We start from the raw sequence: 13,295 nt of genomic DNA, 5'->3' as shown, positions 1-13,295 counted from the left end.
TTTCCTTCCTGTTTGTTTAAGTCTTTCCTGGTGATTACAGAGCCGTCTCTTTTCAAATTGCAGTGCTCTGTCTGCAACAGTTCTTGTGCCTTGGATGTAAATAGCTTTTATTAGTTTCAATAGTTTCTGGCTGTAAATGCAAGATTGTCATGAGGAGAGCATTACAGATACTGCTGCCCTGGCTGCTGTTTAAAAGCCAGTCCTGCAACAGGGCAGGAGGGACTGGAAAGATGCTATTTCTCAGACTGACCAGAAATAGCAGTATTTGTAGTAGTTCTGTTTCTCTAGCCTGGGCAGGAAGCTATCCGAGTATCTGGACCACCGTCATCATCTGCCCAGAAACACAGTGGCAGCATGTGAACGGGTGCTACCCCCCTCACCCGCTGCGGGGAGGCCATGCTGCTTTGCCACCCGGCCCACAGGGCTTGGGCAAGAGCCCTGCCGTGGGCTGCCGGTGTCTCGGCCCCACGAAAACAACCAGGGGCCTGATGCTGTCTTTAGGAGACAGTTTCTGCACTGCAGCCGCATCTCCAGGTGGAGGACCTCCCCGTGTTTAGTTATTCCCTCACCTGGGGCAGGGCATCTATCTGGCCCTGCTGCTGGGTCCTCTGGTGTCCATCAGGGTGACAGCGGGTGTGCAGCTCTGGCAGTTTGAGCTCTGCCCACTGTCTTCCAGGAAGAGCCCTCCCTGTTCTCCTCCCTCCGCTCCCTGAGCTTGCAGGGTCTGGTGTGTACGAGCCGGGGAGGGGGCAGGTGGGTCACCCCTCAGATGCCCTACAGCCTGCGTGTGCCCACTCGTGCCCTTCAGAGTGTGCAATCCCCCCACCGCTTCCCCCGGGAGAGCCGTGAGCGCTGGGGAGAATCACAGAATCACAGAATCACTAGGTTGGAAAGGACCTTTAAGATCATCAAGTCCAACCATTAATCCAGCACCACCATGTCCCCTAAACCATGTCCTGAAGCGCCACATCCACACGTTTTTTGAACACTTCCAGAGATGGCGACTCCACCACCTCCCTGGGCAGCCTGTTCCAATGGCTGACCACCCTCTCAGTGAAGAAATTTTTCCTAATATCCAATCTAAACCTCCCCTGGCGCAACTTGAGGCCATTTCCTCTTGTCCTATCACTAGTTACTTGGGAGAAGAGACCAACACCCTCGTCACCACAACCCCCTTTCACGTAGTTGTAGAGAGCGATAAGGTCTCCTCTCAGCCTCCTCTTCTCCAGACTAAACAACCCCAGTTCCCTCAGCCGCTCCTCATAAGACTTGTGCTCCAGATCCCTCACCAGCTTCGTTGCCCTTCTCTGGACATGCTCCAGCACCTCAACATCCTTCTTGTAGTGAGGGGCCCAAAACTGAACACAGTATTCAAGGTGCGGCCTCACCAGTGCCCTACTCCTGCTGGCCACACTATTCCTGATACAGGCCAGGACGCTGTTGGCCTTCTTGGCCACCTGGGCACACTGCCGGCTCATATTCAGCCGGCTGTCAACCAGCACCCCCAGGTCCCTTTCCGCCGGGCTGCTCTCCAGCAACTCCTCCCCAAGCCTGTAGCATTGCATGGGGTTGTTGTGGCCAAAGTGCAGGACCCTGCACTTGGCCTTATTAAACCTCATACAGTTGGCCTCTGCCCATCGATCCAGCCTGTCCAGATCCCTCTGCAGAGCCCTCCTACCCTCCAGGAGATCAACACTCCCACTCAACTTGGTGTCATCTGCAAACTTACTGAGGGAGCACTCAATTCCCTCATCCAGATCATCAATAAAGATATTGAATAAGACCGGCCCCAGAACCGAGCCCTGGGGAACACCGCTTTGTGACCAGCCGCCAGCCGGATTTAACGCCATTCACCACAACTCTCTGGGCTCGGCCATCCAGCCAGTTCCTCACACAGCGAAGAGTAAACCCGTCTAAGCCACGAGCCGCCAGTTTCTCCAGGAGAATGCTGTGGGAGACGCTGTCAAAGGCTTTACTAAAGTCCAGGTAGACAACGTCCACAGCCTTTCCCTCATCCACTAGGCGGGTCACCTGGTCATAGAAGGAGATCAGGTTGGTCAAGCAGGACCTGCCTTTCATGAACCCATGCTGGCTGGGCCTGATCCTTTGGTTGTCCTGCAGATGCCCTGTGAGCACTCTCAAGACCAACCGCTCCATAATCTTCCCTGGTACAGAGGTCAGGCTGACAGGCCTGTAGTTCCCAGGATCCTCCTTCCGGCCTTTCTTGTAGACGGGCGTCACATTGGCAAGCCTCCAGTCTTCTGGGACCTCTCCTGTTAACCAGGACTGCTGATAGATGATGGAGAGTGGCTTGGCAAGCTCCTCCGCCAGCTCTCTCAGTACTCTCGGGTGGATCTCATCAGGCCCCATAGACTTGTGGGTGTCCAGGTGGCTTAGCATGTCCTTGACTGCTTCCTCCTGGATTATGAGGAGTACATTGTGCTCTCCATCCCCGTCTTCCAGCTCAGGGGGCTGAATATCCTGTGGATACCTGGACTGGCTATTAAAGACTGAGGCGAAGAAGGCATTAAGTACCTCAGCCTTGTCCTTGTCCTTGGAGACAATGTTCCCCGCCATATCCAGTAGGGGATGGAGATTCTCCTTGCCTCTCTTTTTGTTGTTAATATATTTGTAAAAACATTTTTTATTATCCTTTACGACTGTGGCCAGACTGAGCTCTAGCTGGGCTTTTGCCTTTCTAATTTTGTCCCTGCTTGACCTAACGAGATCCTTGTACTCTTTGTGAGTTGCCTGGCCCTTCTTCCAGAGGTGATAAACTCTCCTCTTTTCCCTGAGTCCCAGCAAAATCTCCCTGTTCAGCCAGGCCGGTCGCCTTTCCCGCCAGCTCTTCTTATGGCACATGGGGACCGCCTGCTCCTGCGCCTTTAAGATTTCCTTCTTGAAGACTGTCCAGCCTTCCTGGACCCCTTTGTCCTTCAGGACTGTCTCCCAAGGGACTCTCTCAACCAGTGACCTGAACAGGCCAAAGTCTGCCCTCTGGAAGTCCATGATAGCAGTTTTGCTGACCCCTCTCCTTACTTCCCTCACAACCGAGAATTCTATCATGTCGTGGTTGCTAAGCCCAAGACAGCCTCCGACCACCACATCTCTCACCAGTCCTTCTCTGTTTGTAAACAGCAGGTCCAGTAAGGCATCTCCCCTGGTGGGCTCACTCACCAGCTGTGTCAGGAAGTTATCCTCCACACACTCCGGGAACCTCCTAGACTGTTTCCTCTCTGCCGTGTTATACTTCCAGCAGATGTCCGGTAGGTTGAAGTCCCCCGCAAGAACAAGGGCCAGCGAATGCGAGACCTCCGCCAGTCGCTTATAGAACGTCTCATCCGTCTCTTCATCCTGGTTGGGTGGCCTGTAACAGACTCCCAGCAGGATATCTGCCTCATTGGCCTTCCCCCTCATCCTTACCCACAAGCACTCTACTTGGTCTTCACAATCTTCGATTTCTATGCAATCAAAACACTCCCTAACATACAGAGCCACCCCACCGCCTCTCCTTCCCTGCCTATCCCTTCGGAAGAGCTTATAGCCATCCATTGCAGCACTCCAGTCATGAGAAGCATCCCACCATGTTTCTGTGATGGCAACTACGTCATAGCTGTCACGCTGCACAATGGCTTCCAGCTCCTCCTGTTTGGTGCCCATGCTGTGTGCATTGGTGTAGATGCACCTGAGCTGGGCCATCGATTTCAACTCTGGCACGTTGAACCTACCCCTAGGTTCAACTCTAGTGAGCCCGGTTTTAGCCCCTCCCCCCTCCAAATCTAGTTTAAAGCCCTCTCAATGAGGCCTGCCAGCTCATGAGCAAGAATCCTTTTGCCCCTCGGCGTCAGTTGCACTCCATCAGCTGCGAGTAGGCCCGGTGCCGTATAAACCGCCCCGTGGTCAAAAAACCCAAAATTCTGATGACGGCACCAGCCCCTGAGCCACGTGTTGATCAGGTGTGCTTTCCTGTTCCTTTCAGCGTTCTTCCCCGTCACTGAAGGGATTGACGAAAACACTACCTGCGCTCCCGCTCCATTGACCAGTCGCCCCAGTGCTCTCAAGTCCTTTTTGACTGCCTTTGGGCTTCTTAGCGCAACCTCATCGTTGCCAACCTGCATGACCAACAGCGGGTAGTAATCAGTGGGCCGAACCAGACCAGGGAGTTTCCTGGTGACGTCTCTCACCCAGGCCCCAGGGAGGCAGCAGACTTCCCTGTGAGTTGGGTCTGGTCGACATATTGGGCCCTCTGTACCCCTTAGGAGGGAGTCACCTACAACAATCACCCTCCTCTTTTTCTTAACTAAGGACGTCTTGATGCGTGGGGCTCGTTGACTCACCCTAGGCACCCCCTCGGACGGACCTTCGTCAGGGTCCTCATGTTCCTGTCCCTCATGTTCCAGAGCCCCATACCTGTTGTGTAAGGGCAGCTGGGACGGTGAGGGAGGCCGGGAGGGAATTCGCTGACCTCTCTGAGGAGGGACCTGCTTCCATTTCCCCTCATCTCTTAGGTCCTCTCCTTCTGCCCGGCAGCAAGAGGACAGGGGATCTCCTGCTGCTTGTGGAGCCTCCACCAGCTGCCCCTGACTCAGGGCCGCCAGGGTGTGGCTCCACCAATCTATCTCCCTCTCACACTCCCTAATGCTCCTCAGCCTCTCCACTTCCTCTTTCAGCTCTGCTACCAGGCTGAGCAGGTCGCTGACCTGGTCGCACCGCACGCAGGTAGTGTCCCCGTCGGTCTCTGGTACAACCGACAGGCTCAGGCACTCTCTGCAGCCGGATACTTGGACAGCCGCGTGCCTGAGTGGGAGCTCCGTCTGTGTCGCCAAGAAGGGGCTGGTGGGGCTCCAGGTTGCCTCGGTTTTGTTCTCCCTTGTCCCCCATGTCTCTTTGAGGGTGTGGAAGAAGGTGCTGCCAAGCTGCCTGCTCCATTTACTCCCTTTGAGGCATACACACATGTCCTTACCTGCTGCGAGCAGCCCCCGGCTCCCCGAACCTTGCGCCCATGGTCCTTGCGCAAGCTCTTCCTTAGGCTGCAGAGCTGCGCTGTGTTGCTGGAGGGAGGCTGGGACGGAGGGGAGACGGGACCACAGGAGCACCCTTCTGGCATCAAAGTGGCCTTAATCCTGAAAAGGGTTTTCTGACAGAGAGGTGTCGGTGGCGCACAGAAAGGTGCCGGGGAGGGCTGCTGGCCACAGGCAGGCGCTGGGTGCTCTCGGAGCGGGGAGGCCCCTGAGGATGCTCCAAGGGATGCAGAGGGGAGTCCTCATCCCACGCCCCCGCCTTGGGCTGCCTGTACAGGGCACCCCACGGCCTCATTTTGTGGGGAGAGCAGCTCTGGGCACCTGCCGTGGGGCAAATGACAGGGTCTGGCACCATCTTCCCTCTCTGGCTCCTGCATGTAGGAGCCATCAGGATGGCTGAGGGCTGCTTGAAAATAGCTGTCCACATGCACATAAACCTCCTTCTTTCTCCCCAAAACCTCCTTCTATTATCCCAAAACCTGATGTGGGGAATGCAGACCTCTGGAAAGCATACCATTAGGAATAAGGCCCATTTATGGGGAGTGGCAGAAGGCTCCCGGGCAGGTAGAGCTGAGCCTCCATCCCGCTACCTGCGCTTTGAGCAGCGGGCCCCTAGATTTCAGGGTAATCCAGCATTGGAGCGATCCCTGCCACGGCCGTCCAAAGTAAAACGTGCCCTCCCTGGACAGAAGCCACAGCTGAGCATGTCTGCACCCTGGCCATTTCATCCAAAGGTGCACTTTTTTTTTTCCCCCCCACCTGCTCTGATCCAAGCCTAAATTTTTCTCTGCATTAGCTCTGCCAGCATGAGCAAGTGGGCTCTCCCTGGGCGGCAAGCATGCCCGTTGCCCCGTGCCCGCCCCGTTGCCCTGTGCCCCTCCTTGGCCTCAGCTTGGGCCAAGAACATCATGTACCTGCTGGTGGGTGGTGCACGTCAGCACCTCCACTGCACTGTTATGTTCCTCAGGCCAACACCAGAAGCTGGCCTTTTTCCTTTTTTTTTTTTTCCCCTGAGTGTGCTAGATTTATTGGGCAATGGAAACTTTCCATTCCAAATGACTCAAGTGAAACTGGAAACTGAAATATTTAAATATTTCTCAGCAGCCTTTTACACAGCTCACTCTTGTTCCTTCTCTCTGGAAGAGCTTTTAAACCCGCAGATGAACTGGGGGGAGCCGCTCGTTGCCCCTTCCTTTCCCCTGACAGCGGGGCAGGCTCCAGGCTGCGGAGCGCTGCAGCCCCGCTCGCTTGGCGCGAGGTGCCTTCAGCCAGCACGGGGTCCGGGTGCAGCCAGGCCCTTTGGATGCAATCGCTAGTCTCAATGCCAGACTTGCGCCTTTGCTAGCGCTGCGACGGCGGCGTGTCCCTCCTTAAAGCAGCGCTGTGCGCTGGTAATCGGATCCACTGGGTCCAAATTCCTTCCCACCCGCCCGGATACCAGCTCAGGGAGGTATCTGGTGCTGTGCCAGCCCGCAGGAAAGCCCACACGTGAGGGTAGCCGGTGTGGGGGTGTCCCTGTATTACTTAGCATAGCGCTTCCGCCCCCCTGATCTGATTTGGGGCACCCCTGGGCTCCCCTGATCCCATGTAGCAGTGCGACAAAGTCGGGGTGATGTCGTGTGGAAACTGTAGGCAGTAGCTTGGTATGTGCTTTAAGCCTCATCTGTCTCAAAGAGCTTGTCTATAAATGGAGTTAATTTCAGAGTAGGGGAAAAGCACTTGCTCTTCCTCCACATGTAGTGTTACTTAGGTGGAGTAATTAATATGCAAATGCTACTTGCATCCAAATGAATTGCTGAGCAAGGGCATGCCCTGTGTCAGCAAGTCAGCCCAACCCTGGGTGACATGACTTCGGAAGGCAGCACTCCGCCCGACGGGCAGCTGGGGCACCGAGAGCGGTGGGCTGTAGGTGAGACTCTCTGCGGGCGCTCGGTGCAGCCGGGCTCAGCCCTGCGGCCGGTGCCTGGGCTGCTGCTCCCCGGCTGTGTGCCCCGTCAGCAATCCCCCTCCCTGCCATCAGCCCCAAAACCTGCAGCAACCCCTGGGGTGCAGCCGGGCAGGGGTGACCCCAGCAGGGATACCTCTCCTCCCGCACCCCCTTGCAGCACTGCAGCCAGCCCTGCCCGGTGAGCAAGGTGATGGGGTGTGGGAAATAGGATGTCAGGGTGACCTGGCCCTGGTGGGTGCCCCCTGCTCGAGCGAATTGCAGTAAAATTGTGCTCCCTTGCTGTGGCTGGCTGCTGGCGGGGAGACGGGTACCCCTCGTCGAGCCTGCCGGCAGGTCCCCAGTACACACATCTCCTGTCCCACAAGGCAGGCATGTCCCCGTGCCACAGCCTGGCGTTTCCAGCTGCAGGCACGGGGACCGCAGAGGATGAGCGTGGCCCCGTTGCGGCCAGCGGGGTGAGGACAATCTGCACAGCTGGGCCAGCTGCAGGGAGCCCAAAGCATTTGACCTCACGCTGGTGTGACCAAATGACTCATGTCACCCTGGTTTTCCGAAGAAATAACAGGCGTCGGCAAGCCGGGGTGAGGCTGAGTCGTTCTGGCTGGAGCGGGCGTACGCGAAGTGCAAGGGGCCGGGGCCGCCTCCGACCCGCCCGCAGCGGGGGCGCTGCCGTAGTCAGATCTGTACGGCCGCGGGCTGCGGGGTGGGACCAGGGGCAGGGGCTGGAGCCGCGCCGCAGCGGGAAGAGCCTCGGGCCGGCGTGCTGCCTGTTGCAGCGCGGCTGGAGGCTTGCCTCGGAACGAGAGGTTAAAATAATCCCTCCCGGTCCTTCGGGGGGGTTGGATTCCCACTACAGAAACATCAGCTTGGACGGCAAATTTCTGACTGAAGTGCTGCTTTTCTGCAGGGCGATGGAGAGAGCATGTAGTGACTATTTCTTTTATTATTATTATTATTTCCGCCTTCCCCCGCCCCGGCTCTAGCACCATGCATGCTATTTGCTGTCCTCCCCTCAATCTGCATGCAAACCTTCTTCTGCATCCCACTGGGAGTTTTGCCTGTGTTACCTCCAGGGAAACTTTTAAATCTGGGAAGTCCCCCTCTTGATAGTGATAATTTTTCAAAATGAAACAAACAAACAAAAACTTTTCAATTTGTACTGTTTTGTACATCAAACCTGTATCAACAATCACAATCATTTGTAAATCACTTCTATGGTTTTCATATTAAATATTACTTCTCAAAGCCCTAAACAGAAGATGAGACCTTGCTCTTCATCTTAAATGTGATGGAAACCTCAAGATTTCTGCACAGGTAGCTGCACTGGGCAGCACTGACAAGCACGCACAGTAGTTACTCCAGTAAAGCTCCACCGCTTGGAGCCATGCAATTATGAAAAAAAGTCACATTTTCACTTAAAAATAATAAAGTATCTCTTGAGGCCTGGGGGGTGTGTGTGTGGGGAAGTGTGAAAAATGAGCCTACAAGCCTCGCATTTCTCAAACTAAGCAGCAAATAAAACCCCTACAGATTTCTTTAAAAAAAAACAAAAACAAAAAACAAACTTGGCTTTTTTTTTAGCCGTCTTCAGAACACTGTAAAGCCTCACACATGATTTCCCCCCACACACCCTGGAAGCTGAGGAGCTGGCAATAAAAAGGCAGCCATTAATCCACCCATCAAGTGGTTCTGAAAATACAGCCTGTGGCAACGTACCTGAGATGGATGGTGGTGCCGGGCTGGCTGTGTACATAGCCAGGGAGGAGCCTTCTATATTTAAAAGGTTAATATGGTGGTTAGAGCAGAAAATAAGACAAGTGAGTCTGTTAATTAGGAATAGAAAGCCTCAGTCCCTGCAGCTCTGGTACACATCACACTTTCCTCCAGCCCTTGGCTTTGTCTCCACCCTGATTATTTCCTCTTTCTTGTTCGGCTTATATTTGGTTATGAGGTCTTGGAGCAAAGGCTTTCTTGTCCCAGCGCAGCAGGGCAGTCAGATGTAACATCCTTTCCTACCCTTCAGGTCCCTAAAAGCATTACTCGGTGATCCCTATAATAAGTGGCAATAGCTCTCGCTAGCGCTCAGTGTAAGGCGAGATGCCTTTGACCTCAGGGTGCCATTTAATAGCAAAGGATCTTCTGGTGCCAGTGTTAGCAAACAGGAAATGGCATTTCTTTGAGGTTTTGACTTCCAAAATTTTCCTGTACCCAGTGTCATAGTGATGTTCTGCTTGAGCAGCCTTGAAAAAGCCAAAATATTTGATCTTCAAGATTTCAAAATCAATGAGTTTTGTAACTTGTGGCTCCATGTGGGACTAAAGGAGTCATACCAAAATTGGGGAGAACAAGCACTGCTGTGTTGGTTTTGGCCTGGTATTAGAAGCAGGAAGTGCCCGAGGTCTCAGGAAGCCAGTTTCCACAAATCCAACCTAATTTTGGCAAATTCAGGAGACTTGGAAACGACAGCCAGCTCTTGCATGACCTTCATAATGTGGAAGCGGGAGGGTGGGAAGAAGGGGTTGTTCAGCCTGGAGAAGAGGAGGCTCCAGGGAGACCTTCTTGCAGCCTTCCAGTACTTAAAGGGAGCCTATAAGAAAGATGGGGACAGACTTTTTATCAGGGCTTGTTGCAATAGGATGAGGGGCAATGGTTTTAAACTAAAAGAAGGCAGATTTAGACTAGTTATAAGGAAGAAATTTTTCACAGTGAGGGTGGTGAAACCCTGGCACAGGTCGCCCAGAGAGGTGGTAGATGCCCCATCCCTGGAAGCATTCAAGCTCAGGTTGGATGAGGCTCTGAGCAACCTGATCTGTTTGAAGATGACCCTGCTCATTGCAGGGGGGTTGGACTAGATGGCCTTTAAAGGTCCCTTCCCACCCAAAGATTCTATGATTCTAAGCCTGGTTCCACAGTATTAGAGGGTTTCCTCGTTGCTGACAAAGAGGCCGGGTTTTGCAGAACAAACGCTGCGCGCGTCTGTCCCAGCTAGCCAGAGATGCTAAGCCTCCGGCTCTGTGTGCGGTACCCGCTTGCACCTCTGCTGCATGTGAGTCTCAAAAGCACCACGCAAGGTGATGGTGTTTCCCCACGTCTCAGAAAGGCTTTTTCTTTGTAAGCTAGCAAGGCCAGTTTACGCGCTCTGGTGAGACAGGGAAAGGCTGTTTTGGGCTCATTCAGCAAAAGCAAAGGCTAGATTGTGGATATGCTTGGAGAACAGGGTGGGAGGGGTTATGTCCCCATCACATGCTTACTATAAGGCTCCCAAAGGCTGCAATGGACTACCAAAACCAGTAATTCCCTGGGGCGATGATGGTCTGTACCACACTCACGCCAGCTGCTTTGTGTTGCTCCACAGCTGAGAAACCATCCTGTGACAATCGGGTGGTTTTCCATCAGAGATCCATTACACTTAATACTAGCCACCTGTAAAGTACTCTGCTCCATCTGCAGCCTTAAGATATCTCTTCTCCTTAATAATTCAGTGCCTTTAGAGATGGACAGTAAAGATTTGGCTCCTTTCAGTGGAGACTCTGCCTCCCAAGCAGCAAGCAGAGGTCTCTCGGTGTGGTAGTGTTGCCCTTTCCCTCTGGGATGGGCTTGCCTCGCTGGATACTGGAGGCTGAAATGCAGCTTTCCCCTCGGTGCTGGAGAGCTGCCATCCCCACCTGAACCTCCCTGAAAAAGCCAGTTTTAGCAAAGCTGTAACCCTCCACATTTGCTCTCCTGCTGCGATTGCTGGTGGAATCCAACATGGGGCATCCTGGGGCTTCCCAACAACAGCCCATGTGGGGCTGCCCCATCAGCATGAGGCTGATGGGGCAGCCCCGCACCCCTGGCAGCTTCCTATGGCTGGTGGTGCTGAGCTGACTTATTGTCCGTGGTTCCCTCTGTCCCACGACTGCTCCCAGCTGTGCCAGCACCCGGAGTGAAAGAGCCCGTTGTTCCCCGCAAGGGCTATAGCCTTGCCAGGTATATCATGTCCTCTTTAGGGGAGGGCTGCTTATCTCCTAACCTGTGGTGGAGATTGAAACGTGCCCTTGGTTATGTCTCCATCCAACCATACAAAGCAGCTGGAGCCTGGACGCGGGGAGCGTGGGGTGCACACACGCAGACGCATGCTCCTTCCCTGCGGCCGGCCGAGGACTGGGCGATGTGCGCACCCCCCACACCAGCCTTCTGCCCCGACACACAGTCATCTGAGGAAATTTAATTAGACAGCAAGAAACAAGCGGAAGGCATGGGGAGTTAAGTGGGTGGTTAAGAGAGGGAAAAGTAGTGAGATTTTTTTTTTTTTTTAGCCTTCCCCCGTGTGCAGTGAAGATGCCCCTTGCTGCTGTACCTGAAAGCACTGATAGCTGCAGGCATCCCTCTCTTGACCTTTAGTCTCAGCTGCACTGATTTTTTTTTTAATTTCTCTTACATTAACTGCTAGTCATATGTGAAGAAAGGCCATAAACAAGCTGAAAATCCAAGCTGCCCACCAGCTGATGTGCCCAGTGTGAACAGGAGCCTGGGACAGGGCTCCTCTCCTCCGGCTTCACTGCTTTTACTGAATCCCCAAGAGCATCAGGAGTGCTGCAGGAGGGGGAGGAAAAAAACACCCACCCTTAAATTAGCATGCCAGCCAAAGGAAAAAGGCCAAACCCTGCTGCCCTCCTCGCCGGTGGGCCTCGCAGGCTGGTCTGCAGGCGGGCACCCCTGCGGGGAGGGTGGGACGTAGCCGCCGAGGACAGAGATGTGCGTCTCCAGGTACCCGAGCAGAGGAGCTGGCTGCTCTCGGGCAAGCTGGCCCCAGCTGCGGGGGACAAGGGACACCCGGAAAGCCACGCAGGGAGCCGGGAGGGCTGGCAGACACCGGGTCTGGGTCCGGCAGCACGGCCCCTCTGCCGGGCATCACAGCCGGTCTCACCAGCTCTCCCGCCTGCCCGGTGCGTGGCCACGTCTGTGACTTCTGCTGCAGTAGTTTTCCATCGGGGAACGTGTGCGAGGCTGGGTATTTTCCAGAAAGTGAGGCAGGAACGTTGACATCTTCCAGGACATCCCTAGTCATCAGCTGATACAGCTGACTCATTTTTGTCCTGTTTTGAGGGCTGTGCCTGCCTGTATGCCTCTCCCTCCCTCCCCACCCCTGCGTCTCACCCCAGCACAGCCGCTGCCTTGCCCCCCTGCACACGCGAACGCCGCCGGCACCCTGGGGTGGCTCTGACCACTTGTGTGGCCTGTGCCACGCAGGAGGCGAGAGCCAGCCTGCTCCATCCCTCCTCCCAGCTACATCTCCAGAAACCTTGCCAGTCCCTCCTTCCCCCAGGGTTTCTCACCTGGCCTCTGTGCATCCCCTAATTTGGCCCATCAAGGTCCTCTGCACTCTCCGAGCTGTCCACAACTCCCCTGCCCTTTGCTAGTGCTTTCGGATGCTTAGTTCTGCCTTGCCTTCGTTGGAGTATCCTCTCTCCTCATCCTCCTGCCCACCCCACCATGCCTGTGGGCCAGGCGAGGAAGCCCCCGCTGTGGGTGGCAATGCGGCTGGTGTGTGATGTGATGGCCAGCATCATCGTGTGGAGCACAAAGCTTTAACCAAGGCTCTTGCAGAGGTATTTACAAGCTAGGTCATGCAGACCCCTTCTCTGCGAGGGAGGCTGCCCAGAGAGGTTGTGGAGTCTCCTCTGGAGACCTTCAAAACCCGACTGGCATGTTCCTGTGCAGCCTGCCCCAGGTGATCCTGCCTTGGCGGTGGGGTTGGACCTGCTTATCTTCAGAGGTGCCTTCCAACCCCTACCCTTCTGTGATTCTGTAATATTACTCCTGTTTTAAGTGGCTTTAATTGCTCACCCTGCATTTTTCTGAAATTGGAGTATTTTTGCCTTGCATCTGCCTTTTCCAACCCCCTGCAGCCCTCCCCGCTCGGCTGACCTCTAGTGCGCATCTGTGTCCCCACCCTCGACCCCCATTAGCCCCAGAGAGGCGGCAGCCTCGGGACACCCTTGCCCTTTCTTGTCTCGGAGGGTGAACCAGAGCTGCAGAGTTTCACCAGCGTGGTGGCTTGCAGCTCCACGGGCACCCAGTCATTATCTTAATGAGCAGGCTTATCTCAGGATCTTTTCCATAAGAGCCGTGCAGAGGCAACAAGAAGGTGGGCTGTCCCCTAGGCCTTTTCCAATAGCCCTTTCGCTCCCCTTCGCGTTCCCCCTCCTCCTCCCCACCCCTCCATCTCCGCTCTCAGCCGGGCGCGATTCCAGCCGACTCGGCCGCGCGTGGCTTGGGTGCACGTGTCTGCCCTGTTTACCACGACAAAAAGAGCCCGTGGAGGGAGATGCACAAACGCAAGC

This window comes from Phaethon aethereus (genome assembly GCF_964289735.1).
Source record: "Phaethon aethereus genome assembly, chromosome: 1".
In the NCBI taxonomy this organism is placed as follows: Eukaryota; Metazoa; Chordata; class Aves; order Phaethontiformes; family Phaethontidae; genus Phaethon; species Phaethon aethereus.
The sequence above is the reverse complement of the archived record's forward strand: the minus strand, read 5'-3'. Positions refer to the sequence as shown.